Genomic DNA, 15,561 nt, shown 5'->3' with positions numbered 1-15,561 from the left:
TTGTGTGCAACGGACCTCGATAGGGTCAATCGAATAACCCCCAAAACCTGTCGATCCAACAGATTCCATTCAGTCTCATCCATCCTTTCAGGTCTTTTCCCCAATAACGGAAGATGAAGTTTCTTCCCATAGAGGTAGTCATCTAACTCCAATAACCAAAATCTGTGATCTGTGCCATCGAACTTCTCGATCTTTGAAATCTTCACTTCTTCTGTAGCCATTGGCTCTAATACCAGTTGTTGTGGTATATTTGAAATTTAAAACGATCGAGAACGAAGTGAAAATAACATGAGAAAAATTTACACCAAAAGAAGATACTGATTTACGTGATTCGACAAATTGCCTACATCCACGGAGTTACAGAGGATTTTATTAATTGAGGAATTTACACCAGCGGATCGTCTCCAATTACAAGAGCGAACTCTTTCTCTCACTTCTTCTCTCTTCTCTCTACACCGAGATATACCGAAGAAAAAGAAAAAACATACAAGAGAAATAATTTATTTCTCTTCAGCCACAATCCACCAAAAAGAAATCAAGAACAAGCACCTTCTTCTTCACTATCCTCTTCTTTCTTCTGTCAAGCACGCAGAAACAATTATAAGAGGCAGCACCTTGCGAAAAACACATATTTTTTTGCCTTCTGCTTTTGCTTCCCGTAAGCCCCAAGAAGAATCCAAGAATCCAAGCCGGGAATTTCGCATGCAACCTTTGCCGCAAGCCACAAGCCACAAGCAAGAACTCCTATTTCCCTTCTTTTTTTTTTAAATTATTGGCGGGACCCTCCTTATGACAAAGGAAGAAGTGGGAGTAGTTATCTTTGAAGAGACGTGACTCTTCATAACAATTAAATGGTTAATTGTTATCTTAATTAACACTAAACCGGGCTCCACATACATAATAGGGATAAGATCAGACTTTGAAAAACTATGAGGAGGAATGGAGTAATATGGTATATGCTCAAGAAATACAACATGCCGTGAGACAAAAAAATTTTTGAGTGACAGGATCATAACAACGATACCCTTTTTGACCGTCACCAAAACCAAGAAATACATAGATTGCAGAGCGCGAAGACAATTTTTACGTTGTACATGAGGAAGAAGAACAAAGCAAGTAGAACAAAAAAGTCTTAAAGCAAAATAATCAGGAGCATGACCATATAATTTTTGAAAGGGAGACAAACCTGAAGTAACAGAAGATAGAATTCTGTTAATAATATAAACTGCAGTAATAATAGCTTCCCCCCAAAATTCACTTGGAACGGAGCCAGGCAAAAGAAGGGAACGAGTTGTTTCAACAATGTGACGATGTTTCCTTTCAGCAACTCCACTTTGTTCAAGAGTGTCAGTACAAGAAGTTTGAAGGAAAGTCCCATCACATGCAAGTAACTCAGAGAATTTAGTAGAGGTATATTCACCTCCCAGGTCACATTGAAAGCATTTAATAACAACATTATGTTGAGTTTTGACAAATGCACGAAACATATTATAAACACTAAAAAATTCAGACCGATTTTTCATAAGATAAAGCCAACAATATCGGGTATAGTCAACAATGAACGAGACATAATATCTAGATCCACCTTTTATAACAACAGGTGATGGACCCCATACATCTGAATGAACCAAGTCAAAAGGTGCAACATAAAGTGAAACACTTTTAGGAAAGGGTAAAACAAAAAATTTAGCAAATTTACAACCACAACAGTCAAAAATATCACTAGTTTTTAACTCGCCCAAAGCGCCTGTAGAAACTAGGTATTTTAGACGAGAAGAGGAAACATGTCCAAGGCGAGAGTGTCATATATAAAATTTAGAAGAAGATGAACTCAAACGAAAAGATGATAGGTCAACACTGGAAGCTACAATATCTGGAACTCTCAGCTCATCCAAAATATAAAGTCCACCTTGTCTACGGCCTGTCCCAATCAGCCTCTTGGATTGCGGATCCTGCACATAACAAGAAGTGGAAGAAAGTAAAACTAAGAAACCAGAATCACATAATTGACCAACAGAAACAAGGTTCAAAGTAAGACTGGGGATATAGTAAACATTTGAAAGGGATAAATGCGGTGTGCATACAGATCCAATGCCTGCTAATGGCATAGGAGTGTCATCAGCAGTCATAACAGATACAGATGATGCAGGATGTAATGATACAAATGATGTAAAGTTAGATGATATATGATGAGAGGCTCCAGAGTCAAGAATCCAAATGGAAGATGATATACCCGATGAGCTGAAAGAAGGCAAACCTATATTTAAGAAGGCAGACATGGCATGTGGTTGTGTGGCAAGAAACTTTTGAAATTGTTCAGTAATCACAGCTACTGTGGGACCTGAAAAATATGCATGTCCAACACCAGGAGAGTCTATCGGAGGAACGACAGCTGCAACATTTGATGTTGAAGTCTTGAAGTTGCGTGGGTGTAGCGGATTCAGTTGTTGTGTCTGCTGAGATTTGTTCAGCAACTTTGGGCATTGAGCTTTCCAATGACCCTATTGCTTGCAGAAGCTACATTCATCAAAACCAACCTTTCCATGAGATTTACTTTTATTATGAGTAGCAACAAAAACATATGGATTAGAAGTGGGGAGGATCCCTTTCTTGGATTGAGACTTGAGACGAATCTCTTCAGCTAATAACTCATTAACCACGGAGTCAACTGTTGGAAGAGGATTGCGGTGTAAAATTATTCCACGAAGCCCTTCAAAATCATTTCGAAGAGCCATCAAAAACTGAACCAAACGCTGTTCTTCTCTACGATCAGTGTATGGTTTAAAAGCTCGTAATTTTGCAGATTCAGTAAGAGATAACTGATCCCAAAAATTAGTCATAGCAGAATAAAATTTTTGAATGCTCATGTTGTTTTGTTGAAGAGCACGAATGTCTATCTCTAATTTATACTGCTTTGTAAAATTTGACTGCACATATAATCTTTCCAAATGATTCCAAACTTCTTTGGCAGTTTCATATTTTGCTAATTGAACACCGATTGATTGTGAAACCGAGTTATTGATCCAAATGATTATTTTTGAATTATTTGATTCCCATACTTCTAACATTTCTTCATATTTTTCATCTTTTTCATTTATATGTTTCACAGATATTCCAGAAACATAACTCCACATTCTTTTTCCTTTCAAAAAATTCTTCAAAACATAACTCCAATAGGAGTTATTTTGTCCATTTAATTGGACAATAATATACTGAAGGGAATCGTCATTTTCACCCGTCATTGCAATGATACAAAGAAAAATAAACAAAGAAGAGGAAGATCAATACCAATAACGATAGATCGCTCGAAGAACTGCAACTACATGAAAGTGAACCCCTATAATCTCGAATAAATCACGCGCCTCGACAAATGAACAGGATCAGCGGAAATCGCGAACAAAGTGGGAGGAGTCGCGAACTTGAGTGGCACAGATGACAGGGAGGAGTCGCGAATGGGAGTTGCGAACAGAGAGCGGAAGTTGCGAACGGGAGTTGCGAACGGGAGTCGCGAACGGGAGTTGCGAACGGGAGTCGCAATGATCTGGTGAGTCGCACAAATAGGGAGGAGTCGCGAGACAAGGGCTTCGTACGCCAGAAGGCAAGGGCTTCGTACGCCTTGAACAGGAGTTCTGCGTACCGAAGGACAATCCTATCGATGATCAGGTCGATGATCAGAACTGCTCTGATACCATGTTAACAATTGCAAAGGGAAGGAGATAAGAAAACAAGCGAGACAAAAAGTGGCTAGGGTTTCAAATCTACCCAATTACCTCATTACAAGAGTATATATATATACAATATGGAGAAAGACTAAACTACCCTTAATTGGTAAAGCAATAGAAATACAAAACTATATCTAACATTACGCAGTTAAAAAGAATGCAAAATCAAGAAACCTTCACCCCCAATGCTAAAACTCATCACTAATGTATCCATGACTTTCCAAGTGATGCGACATCCAACTAAAATTGCTGGACACTATTCTTGCAGCAAAGTAATGAACATTAATGGTAATTAGGTCCAATTGATAAAATCAAATAAAGAACAATATAACTATATATATATATATATATAGAGGTATTACCAGCATGTAAATGATAGAAAATTATGATTTGAACTATGACAGTTTCCAGTTTTTAAGACAATTTCAACAGAAAACAGAAACTTATGATAAGTATATGTATCCTTGAACCATACACAATGGCATATAAAATAGCATATATAAAATTCAATATAATAAAGCATGCTTCCATCAAAGATTGTTGCCAAAAAGCAGGAGCATGCTATAAGTTTACGCAATTCCTTTCAAAAAATTCTCACATGCACGAAATTTTATTAAGGAAAACTTAGAAGTGTAAAACTAGTAAATATTCGTAAGCAAACTATTATAATATAGAGCAAGAAACAGATCTTAGCTCCACAACAACTCACGACTGGAAATCAACCCAAAGAATTTGGCCATTGTACACCCAAACACAATCTACATGAATAGACAATCTGACAATCTAGACTAAAAGAGGTAAATCAAGGAATATCCCTATGAAAGGAACAAGTACTCATGAAGCCTAAAGAACCACCAATCGACCGGCAACCAATCGACCGAAGGACAGCTGATCGACTGAAAAACGGTCACATGAGCCAAAGTGCCACCCAAGCCGATCAGGAACAAACATTTACCCAAATGACTAAGCAAAAGTCCAGTATCCCTTAGCAATCTCACGCTTATCAACGTGGGGCTCCCTAAATAATTTTCTCAAAATTCAACGAGGAACAAGCAAACCGACCGGCCACACTAGAGCCGACTAATTACCACTCTTAAAGCTGACCTACTTCTGAAAGAGAAGATTGGTCGACATCTAGAAAAATTAGTCAACCGACATTAGCTCGGCCAACTGATTCAAGAACCTGCCGGAAAGGTTCAGGTATATTAAAAGACGCCAAAATCAGTTAAGAATACGAAAAAACATGAAAGAAAAACAATATTATCTCATAGACCCCCATTAAAGTAGAGGCATATATGTAATTTCTATCTCATGACGCTCTATCTTCTAGAAATATAAGTTCATAATATGTAAAAAGGGCTTTTGACCCATATACTGTAAGGAGATCTCTCTCCTTTTCTTTTTTGTTACTCTTCAGTTACGATATAAAATAGGTCACAGAGCTCGGGAATACCCCAGTTTGCCTCTATGAGACAAGTCTATGTGCGTTCTTTTATTTCTTTCTTTCTTCACTTCTCCCTCGAGGTTCCTACAACTCTGATCATTGGGCATGCCTCATATGACAAATTTGGATTCAATATTCTAAAAGGTGAGATGAGCTTCAAGAATGCTACCAAAAAGTAAGAAAACGACTACAACAATGAGAAGTGCATCTCAAAGGCACTCCTAAAAAAGAAACATGCTAAGGAGTTCATGCAACAAAAGATCTAGAGCCTAAATTGTTGTCGTCTTCTTATAGGCTTTTAGCTAGGAGACGAGTACCTAAATACAAATGTCTGGTTCCCAACAGTAGAAATGAGCCGACCGACCAAACCTGTGCATCGCTTGGCCTATTCCAGACTGTTGACCTACAACTAAGTGATAAAGGGAGTACTATTTCAAAAAAAAATATGATGCTACGACAAATTTCTCTAATGTCTCCCCAGATCCCACTGACACTTGAGGAACTTGATCACCAAAAATCACGCTAACAACAAACCCAAAAAGGTCCAGTCGATAGAATGAGTCCATAATGCTCCCGCATCAAAATTATTGGTCTTCACTTAAATCAGACAAAGCTCTAGAGGCGGTTCCCTACCCGGTAGTAACAAGCTACGTGAGGGATAAAGCGCAAATCACCCATGTATTGCGTCTCAGTAGTTACCCTCATAAAGGCAGCAACAAGAACCACCCAAGTCCGTGCGAATGATGAGGCTTAACCGAGGGGATAATCCGACCGAGTAACTTAGAACTTTATGTAAGACGTGAGTCAAACAACAATATCAAAAAACAAAGACGATCGACAACGACACTATAGGCATTTGATCGTCACCCCAACAACAAAACCAACCCACAACGCCAAACATCAAAAACGCCAGTCTCGAGGTTCAAGGTTGATATAACATTGGAGGAGGTTCCCCCTGAAGCAATGAGTCCCGACGGTTACCATCGTGAAGACAGTGACAAGATCTACCAAAGTCCCTGACAAAAGGTTTGGGCTGACCGAAGAGACAAATTCGGTTGAAGCAAAATGAGATAGGCAGTGTAAGACTTGCGCCGGGTCGAAAAAAATAAAAAAAACAACCGACGATCTTTCACAAGGTTCAAGTCATCCACCAAACAAATATACTCATCACCAAGCAGTTATCACAAAGAAACAATAAAGGTAAAACATTAAAAGGTATAAAAAAAGATTGAATGATTTCATTTCAAACTTAAAGAAATGTACAAAATTTTTATGTATTTAAAAGAGTTTATCTATATAAATTTTACAAAAAGTTTCTCCCAGAAAAAGAAAAAATCTCAAAGTGCTAGAGAGCCGACTAAACTACCCTGCTTCACTTTTGGCGTCGGACTAATCCCTGGGACCCCTCGGAACTGGTGTAGAGAGCAACAAATTCATTCAAGACAATATACTTCGAGTCGACCAAGCCCAAACAAATGAATTAGTTAATTGCTATGATATTGTCGATTTGAAACTGCTCACTTCAAATCTTTTCTTGCCCCAGATGGGAAGGAATCAACTTAAGGAACTCTTCCTCGGTCTTCATCGTGTTATAGTGTGTGGATCCAAAATATTCCAAGCAACATTTGAGGTCGACGCTTAGGCGCCTACCATGGATGCCCAAGCTCCCCAAAAGGGCGTGGCTATATTATAGCTGACACTTAGGCGCCGGCTTTGGGCACACATGATCGCTAGAGATCGGCGCCTATTGATACCGATACCGGGAGCTTAGCGTTTAGATACCAAGTTTGGGCACCTAAGCACTCGGTGCGGTTAATACACCAAAAATTAGTTTTTAAGCTAACTTTTAGTAGGTTTTTTTGAGGCATGCTATTTCTTTCTTCTGATTTCTTCGATGAGCAACCCAGTGAAGGTGATGAGTGTCTGATGTGGATTTCTGTGATTTGACATGATTTTTTTTGCGTTGGATTGAAGAGAGAAAATTGTTGATAAAAGTTCTGTAAGTTTCTTTGAGTGAGTGTGGAGAATAAATTTATGTGAGTTATTTATAAAACTTTCTAAATTACAAAGGGAAATTTGCGGTGGTGTAGCTCCGTGTTTTTTTTCCATTTTCTAGATTTTCCATGTAAAATTCCTGTGTACTTTTCTGGTTGTTTTGATTGTGCTTTCTTAAATATTTGTTTTTGTTTTCTCGAATCCTGTGATCTTATTTCACAACAAAATTAAAAGGAGACTCTTTTGGAGTAGTTTTCTTAGCACACCGTCGCCATCTTGGCTTCCAGCTCGCGATTCTCTTGTTTGGCGATCAAAGGAACATCAGAGAGAGTGGAGAGCTCCTCCTTAGTCACAGTTAGCCACTATAGCTTGATTTTTTAACTTCTAGGCAAGTTTGACCGAGTTCTCAACTCTTTCCACAATGGAAACCCATTTCATTTCAGCCCAATCCAAAGCCATTGACTGAAGATGTATGACATGCATCAATTTTACGTGATTTCATCTGTTTTTTATCATGTATTTTACATATTATTTTACCTCATTTATCATGATTTTATGCTTATGGAAGGTTCTTTGTGTTATTTTACAGGTTATAGGTGTCAAACAAGCAAAATGGAGTCAAAACGCGCAAAATAGTGTTGTTTGGCGTCACCACACCAGATCTGGGTGAGACCCGATGCAAGGATGACATAGTGGTGATTTAATTCTATTGTATTATAGTGGTGAGTATTCCCTTCTGTCAGGCGGGTGTCCTGGGTTCGATCATCAATAACGGTGCCAAATGTGCAAAAACTTACCAGGACATAATTCAGTCGTACAACGCAAGTGCATGTGTCAAATAGTAATATGGTTAAAGAGTATCATATATCGATCCCACGAAAAAAGGACTAAGAAATATTTTTATGGACGAATCTCTTGTTTAATAAACTTTTAAAGTTAGTTTAGTGTGATCATAAACATAAGATTGTTTCCTAAAGTCATACTTAAAAGCAATAACAAAAGATAACGCGTTTGGATAACACGAAAAATAACGGCAAATAAATATTATAAGTCTTCAAGGTATGTGAGGCTCACTCCTCTGTGATTTAGGTAATGTGGTAATTTGTGATTTTTCTAGACTTTCCCCAACGTGATCGTTGTCAACAGGGATAGAAAGTCCTCCTTATGCCTATGTCTAAGTCAAAAGAAGACTTGAATTCATGAAGTTGAGACTTCCTCAATCCCCATGGCATCCTGTGGATTTGTTCTGATCTCCTTTCTAGGTTGCAAAACCAGGATAAATTATGTCTATTGTTACCCGAATTTTGTGTTTAAACATTCGTTCTTCTGAGCAACAGGTAGGAGTCACAAATCATAAAATATGTTAACAATCTAATTGGTCATATTAAGAGTAAATGAAACTCTATGATTAACACAAGCATAAAATTATGACAAATCAGGTCAAATAGCATGTAAAATGCATGACAAAAAGCATGTGAAATAAACTAGTGTGGTCACGTCAGACAACACTATGTTGCACATTTTGACTATGTTTTGTGTGTTTGACACCTATAAAATGTAAAAAAAAAAAAATAAAACTTCCACAAATATAAAATTTTGATAAATTAGGTAAAATGGTATGTAAACTGCATGATAAAAAATATGTGAAATCACATAAAATTGACGTATGTCAGTGTGAAATCTCCCATGCCTTCAAATGGTACCGATTGGCCTTTTTGTTTAAATTGGGATGCTCAAGCGCTCAGAGAGACTTGACATAAGTGCATGGCCAGATAACTTTCAGAAAAGAGAACGGGTAAACCTCAACAGATGGCAAATTGCTATACCAGCCTACTAAAGTATTGATAGTTGTGAGTCAGTCGTCAAAGGAATTTCATAGCTTGGTCCCCTGACTCTGGGAGGGAACCCAATTGGTTGGGGAACACCCTTCCTCTTAGTTTGATGTAATCGAGGTGGTGGAGTCAACTCCACAGCCGGCTCCTTACCTATGTGATGTTGCACTTCCTCCGGAGAACCCACTTCCGGATCATATTCAGAATCAGTTTGTGTAGCAAAGGTAAACCAATTAGCCTCGCTCCAAGCAGACAAGTCAATGAACGCAGTCTCTTGGCGAGGTGCAATCGGCTGCACTCTTGCCCCTTCCTCTAAAGATTCCTCCGCATCAACACTCTCTTCGGGACAACTGGATGGCCGCCTAGCTTCTCGCCAACCAGAAGTTGTAGTCAAGAGATGTGTGTCAAAATTAGTCTGAGTCGCACACCTCGTTATTAAAGTCAGTTCACCATTTGAAATTTGTTGGATCAGAGAAATAGAGAAAAGGAAATCCTCACATATTGAACTGACTGCTCCATCGTGAGCCTCAATCGGCATCCCTCCAGTCATTGTCGCTTCCTAGCCAGAGGCTTCTTTTGCCTTGGCCTTCTTTTTGGTTGTTCAAGCAATGAATTCTTTTTCCAGCTTGAGTTCAACAATGTTTAAGGAGGTCCACAAGTCTGCTACCATCCAACAAAAAACCCTTGGAAACAAAACACGGTTCATGGTTAGCGGCTCGATAAACTGGGAAACTAAAAGCAGTTGACTGTTAATATCAGCTCCCTCAATCCAAGAATAATCGGTGCCCTTCTTTTGAAAGGTGTCACCAATCGACATTGTCTTGATGGCTCAACTCTTGAATGAATAGGCAATGAAAAACTTATATTTCTATTCTTTTACCATATTTTTCAGGCCAAAAAATTGGAACCGACCAACGATAAAAACAGGTTATTTTTAGGTGGATCAGAGTACAAATAGATAGAGAGATAAGTTTTGATGGACGTAGAATTGATGTTTCTAGTGTGACAGACTAGATCCTTTTATCAATTCGATTTAGAGTTTGGATTGTAAGGGTCCCTAGTACGTCATATAGAGATGACACAGTGGGTAATCTAGAAGTGAGAGACCAGAATCAACTCAGCACTACTATACAAGCTGGTGAAAAACTCTAAATTAACCAATATTTTTTGCTAGCACCATGAGGGGGTAAAGAATAAGAATGCTTATATTTGTCACCATAAGTCATCTTATTTTTAGTCATCTAAATTCTACACAGATTAATATCTCTTTGTAATGAGAAAGATCTTTTTATAATATACAAACTCATTAGATTTACTTTATTAAACTGTTAAACTTAGTTGTTACTTTCTGCTTAAATTTAGAATAACCTTTGTAAACATATCGACATTGTTCTGTTATTATTATATCTGCAATTTAGGTAGAAATTTTGTAAGTCTATTTAAAGAGTTACATCTTTCCCTGTGGGATCGATACTAAGGTTTTTAAGGAAAATCCTATATTACTTGAAGCGATACGTATACTTGCGTAGTACCCATAATGTGTAAATTTATTTTCTAAATCATTATATTTATTCACACTAACCGTTAAATATAAATTGGGACTAGCTTTTGACAATCTTTTGGAAATTAAAAATACACATAATTGCGAGTCGAGTCAGTCATCAGAAAACATAAGAGGAAATTGAGAAGAAAAAGTTGAACGAAAAGATAAGAACCACACAACAATATCAGGAAAGAAAAGACAACAAAAGTACCAACAAGTCCCCTTCAACCCTTATTTATAAGAAGCCAACAAAAGTGGAAACATCGCGAGAGGATTCAAAAAGAAAACATCATGTCAGCATGAAAAACAAGACAGATAGAAATTAAAATATTTTTATTTTCTTGAAATCTAACAAAAGGTACTTTACAAATTAATCATCGATCGCTTCGCCCAGAACTAAACCCTTCATAACCAACATCCTATACAACATTTGACTGTCGAGCTTAAACTGGTTCGCTCGACCAGCCTCGAAATAGATCCTTAGCACACTCGCATCTTTCCGGAGCTCCCCAACCTCTCCGCGAAGATTGACTGACTCCCCCCACATTTCATCCAGCATAACAAGAAGATTCTCATCCGTCGAGCCATAGCAGCTTCTGCCTCATCTAGATGGCAAATCGGGGTTCTTGGAGACATCTAGCTTCCCTCATACATTTCTCCCTGGGGCATCACAAGATTGGTCGAGTAGTTGACCGCGTTCTCCTCACTGTCAGTCGATGCTTGAGGGTCCACCAACAAGGTTTGGTTTTGGTTGTTGCCAACGATCGGCAAGCTCCCGATTCCAAGCGTCCTCATGTACAAGAAACAAAAATCAATAAGCAAAGAATAAAAGACTCAAGTAGAAGGAATATAAAGAAAATCATGTAAGAATCTGATTCACCTCAAACAAGGTAGCTCCACCCACATCAAATGATGAGAAGTCATCAACCATCACTTGTCACCGACCAGAAAATCATTTCCATCAGCTCCTTGTACACCAGTTGGCGGAGAAATGCTTGTGACCCCCAATTGGACCTGAAATTCAACAGGATTCTTTATCGATGAATCGACTGTTGAGCCACCCAACTCATTCCCAGTGTTGGGTTAAACCTTCTCCAGAGTCTCCCGGATTGAGTCTGACGACTTCTTTAGCTCCATTTGCTCGATGGGTTTTGTCTTTTTAGCCAACTTCTTCTTCAGCTCACCCTCAAGTAGGCATCTTATTCCAAAGTTAGCCAACATCTTAGCCTGGTCTACGGGTTTTAGCATCGAATCAGATCTTTTCTCCTTAAGGGAGGGAATTGCAAAAACTGAGTGAATGCAAGGAATAATATACTCGAGATGAAGAGAACTGCCCCATAAGCCTTATATATAAGGGTCGTGGGCACGAAAATCCAGAGAGTCTAATTGTTACATTAAATTATGACTATAAAGATTAAATTTATTGCATTAAAAATTTTTCTGTCCCTATCGCAATTGTTGCTATCAAATATCAATGAAATAATTAAGAAATTTAATATGTATACCTAAAAATGATCGACATGAATCTTGAGTTGTCGGTCTAGATTAAAAGAGATAAATTAAAGAATATCTTTACAAAAGGCAACAAGTGCTCATGAAGCCGACTTACTGAAGAACCACCAGCAGACCGAAGAACTCGTGGAAGAACAAATGATTGCTGATCAACTGAAGACAGTCTAACGACCTAAAGGGTCATCCAGGACAACTGGAAACAAACATTCACCTCAACGACCAAACAAAGGTCCAATACCCCCAACAATTTCACAATTATCAACATGAGGCTCTCTCAACAATTTTCCCAAAAATCACTAAGGAACAAGCAAACCAATCGACCACACTAGGGTCGATCGACTACTACTCTTAAAGTCGACTGGCTTCCTGGAGTGAAGGTCGACCGACATCCAAGCAAAATAGCTGACCAACACTAGCTCAGCTAATCGATTCAAGAATCTGTCGATTAGAAGGTTCACGTACAATAAAAGACGTCAAAATCAATTACGAATATGAAAAAACACAACATAAGACAAGAATTTCCAGTAACACCACTATTAAGTAGGGGTAAATATGTAATCTTTCTTCTCATGACCATTAATCATCTATAAACAGGGGTTAACAACATGTAAAAAAGGTTTTTGATTATTTTCTCTAGACCCATATATTGTAAGGAGATATCTCTTCATCTATCTTATAACCTCTTCAGTTGCAATATATAAAAGGAGCCACAGGGTCCGGGAATAGCTCAGTTTGCTCCTACAGGCAAGTTTATGTGTGTTTTTTTATTTCGTTCTTCCTCTCCACTTCTCCCTCAAGGTGCATAACACTCCGATCATTGGGCATGCCTCACATAACAAATTTGGATTCAATAGCCACAAAAGAAATCATAGTGAATTCTCTAAAAAGACTGTAGCTTGATCGTCATGGCTTTCAATTGCTTTCATTTTAATTTGTCATAATCGTAGAAGCTTAAACGATCCAGTTAATTTCGCATGAAATGCTACTATGTTATATAAGGTGTTCTACAATTCTACATATTATTTACTAATGCATGCAAGGAATTTAGAGCAAAATGAAAGATGTCAAAGGGATTTTACAATACATGGAAGAAATTCATTTTGGATGCTCAATATATTTTTGCAAGGAATTTTCTTAATTGATGCAAGAAATCTATTCAAAATATGTAAGAATTTTTTAAAATTTTCTACCGTACGTGTTTTGCACGAGCTTCAGGAAATTTGCAAGACATTGCCTATTTACGCAAAAATTATTCATTTGTGCAGATATATTATTTTGTCATTAAACATTGCCATTTTATCCAGGAAAAAAAAACAGTATTTTCCATGAAAGTTCACTTGTTATTTTCCATGAAACCAAACACAAGGTAGCAAATTTCATCTGCATTAACCTATCTGTTCATTCTTTCCAAAAATTTCGATCGAAGAATCTAAACAAACAGGATGATTATTATATTATAGAAATGGGCTTTAAGAATTAATTTGTTTTCAGACTGGCGCTTGAAATGAAGTTTATAATTTTGTGGCTCAAATCCAACGGCGGAGTAGAGTATACCTAATGGGAGAGCAGCGCGTACATGTCCCGCGGATGAAGTGAAGGAAGCTAAAAACCCGACGCTATCTGCTGATGCAGAGAAATCTTGAAGACTCGCAGCGGCCGTGAAGCCCTAAAACGAAGGCGAATTGGACTGCACTCGTTAAACTTCTTCTGTCCAGCCCCCAGGGCCAACGGCTAGTGCCCTATTATAGGTGAGTTTTTAAATTGTTGAACGCTTACGTACATACCCTTCAACTCCTTTGTATTTACACCTAGTATCTAAATTTTAATTTTTTCATTTATAACACTTTGCCTATGTATGAAAATATCTATTTGGCTTTTGCTTTTTTTTTTTTAAGTTAAAATAGTGATTTTTTTTGTCAATCTTCTTTTATCAGTGTTAATTTGACTATTTCTGAATATTTATATTTATTAAGAAGTACTCTTACCATGTGGGGTCTATACTTCCTAAATTCCTTAATATGTTGGCTAATCTTTGATATTTATTCAAATTTTATTGACAATAATTAGTCTATTTCTATTGTTGTCTTAAACGAGAAAAGAGTAAGAAATGCTATTTACAATTAGAAGAACGTATTTGAGGATGAGGCTAATATGCTTTTGGAGTTTGCTCATTCATTCAAAAAGATCCTCAAGATAAATGTCTCATCAAGAGTATAATGAATAATGAAATCTACTCTAAATATAATCAATCTTGGTTAATTGAAAAAAAACTCAAAAAAATAAGAATTATTAATGAGAGGGAAGATGATATTTATAATCCATTTCAATTGGTGAATAATTTGCATCTTTTAAAACTTTTTTTTCTTATAAACTCTCCTCATTTTTTTGAAGTTAATTGTTTTTAACACGACCCTATCTCATTTTTATTAAGAATTGCATGATGTTGATGATTAGGGGTGCAAGTGAGTCAAGCCGACTCATGAGCCTGCTTGAGCTGGGCTCAATTAGTGGCTCGTGAACTGATCTCGATGCGCTCATGCTAGCAAGCTAAGCTCAAGCCAGCCCCGACTAGACTCGTTAGCTCCTGAACCGGCTCATTTAAAAAAAATTTAAACACATAATATACTCAAAATATATTAAATTTAAAAACTTTAATTTTAAGGTATTAAAAATGTTAAGAAAATAATAATTTTTTTTACATATTAACTGACTTCTTATTATTTATTGTGTAATTGTTCATTTTATTTTTCGACTTATTATAAAATTATTTTAAATGAATATCATTTTCTCTTTAATATTAAACAAGCCGGCCCACGAGCTAACTCGAACTCGTAGACTTAAGCTCGAACCCGATAAAATAAGCTTGGCTCGACTAGTTCACATCCCTAATGTTTACTAAAGCTGGCCCCATCTTGTGAATATTGTGTGTTTAATTCGAAGAATAACGTCATTGCAAACATTGATTGTCACAATGCATGCATTCCTAGTTGGGATACAACTAAGCAAGATGTGGTAATTATATTTTTGATTGTGCTTGATCCTTGAATATTTTTGTGGTCTCTATAATTTTTATTCCTGAAAAAAAACAATCACAATTTTTCAACAGATTATATGCTTATAAGCATATGTATTATATTTAACAAAACTTTGTCTAAAACTTGGCCAATGAAATTTATAATTTATCAAAAATAAATTTGCTACTAGCTAAAAATATAGTAGTATCATCTTAGCCTAGGAAATCTTTGATGCTATAAATCTAAGATAAAGGGGATCGGATGTACCTATTAAGTTAGATATGCTAAAAGATTATGATTGCATCCAATGGCCTTTATTGATTTTCATTCTTCATTATGCTCATTATCATTCTTATTGCAAAAGACCTTTGTTGAATTATAAAATTTTTTAAGTGATATAAAAAGTATTTTGACCAGTTTATTAATGCACGAAAATTCACCTTTATTATTTATAATGAATGTATTGTTAATAAGATATATTAATTTTATTGATATATAT

At 36.9% G+C, this 15,561-nt stretch overlaps 1 long non-coding RNA gene across 1 annotated transcript in view; it reads right to left on the bottom strand.

Annotated features, from left to right (window-relative positions):
• LOC110034380 overlaps nucleotides 1–13,787 on the bottom strand; it is a 36,567-nt gene extending 22,780 nt beyond the window's left edge. The window contains exon 1 of the long non-coding RNA XR_002295050.1: nucleotides 13,603–13,787. This is a non-coding gene — a long non-coding RNA (uncharacterized LOC110034380). The remainder of the gene's footprint in view (nucleotides 1–13,602) is intronic.
• Nucleotides 13,788–15,561: the final 1,774 nt, after the last annotated feature.

Source organism: Phalaenopsis equestris, unplaced genomic scaffold, assembly GCF_001263595.1.
Source record: "Phalaenopsis equestris unplaced genomic scaffold, ASM126359v1 Scaffold000002, whole genome shotgun sequence".
Taxonomy (NCBI): domain Eukaryota; kingdom Viridiplantae; phylum Streptophyta; class Magnoliopsida; order Asparagales; family Orchidaceae; genus Phalaenopsis; species Phalaenopsis equestris.
Note: the sequence above shows the minus strand (reverse complement) of the source record. Positions and strands in the feature narration are given on the sequence as shown.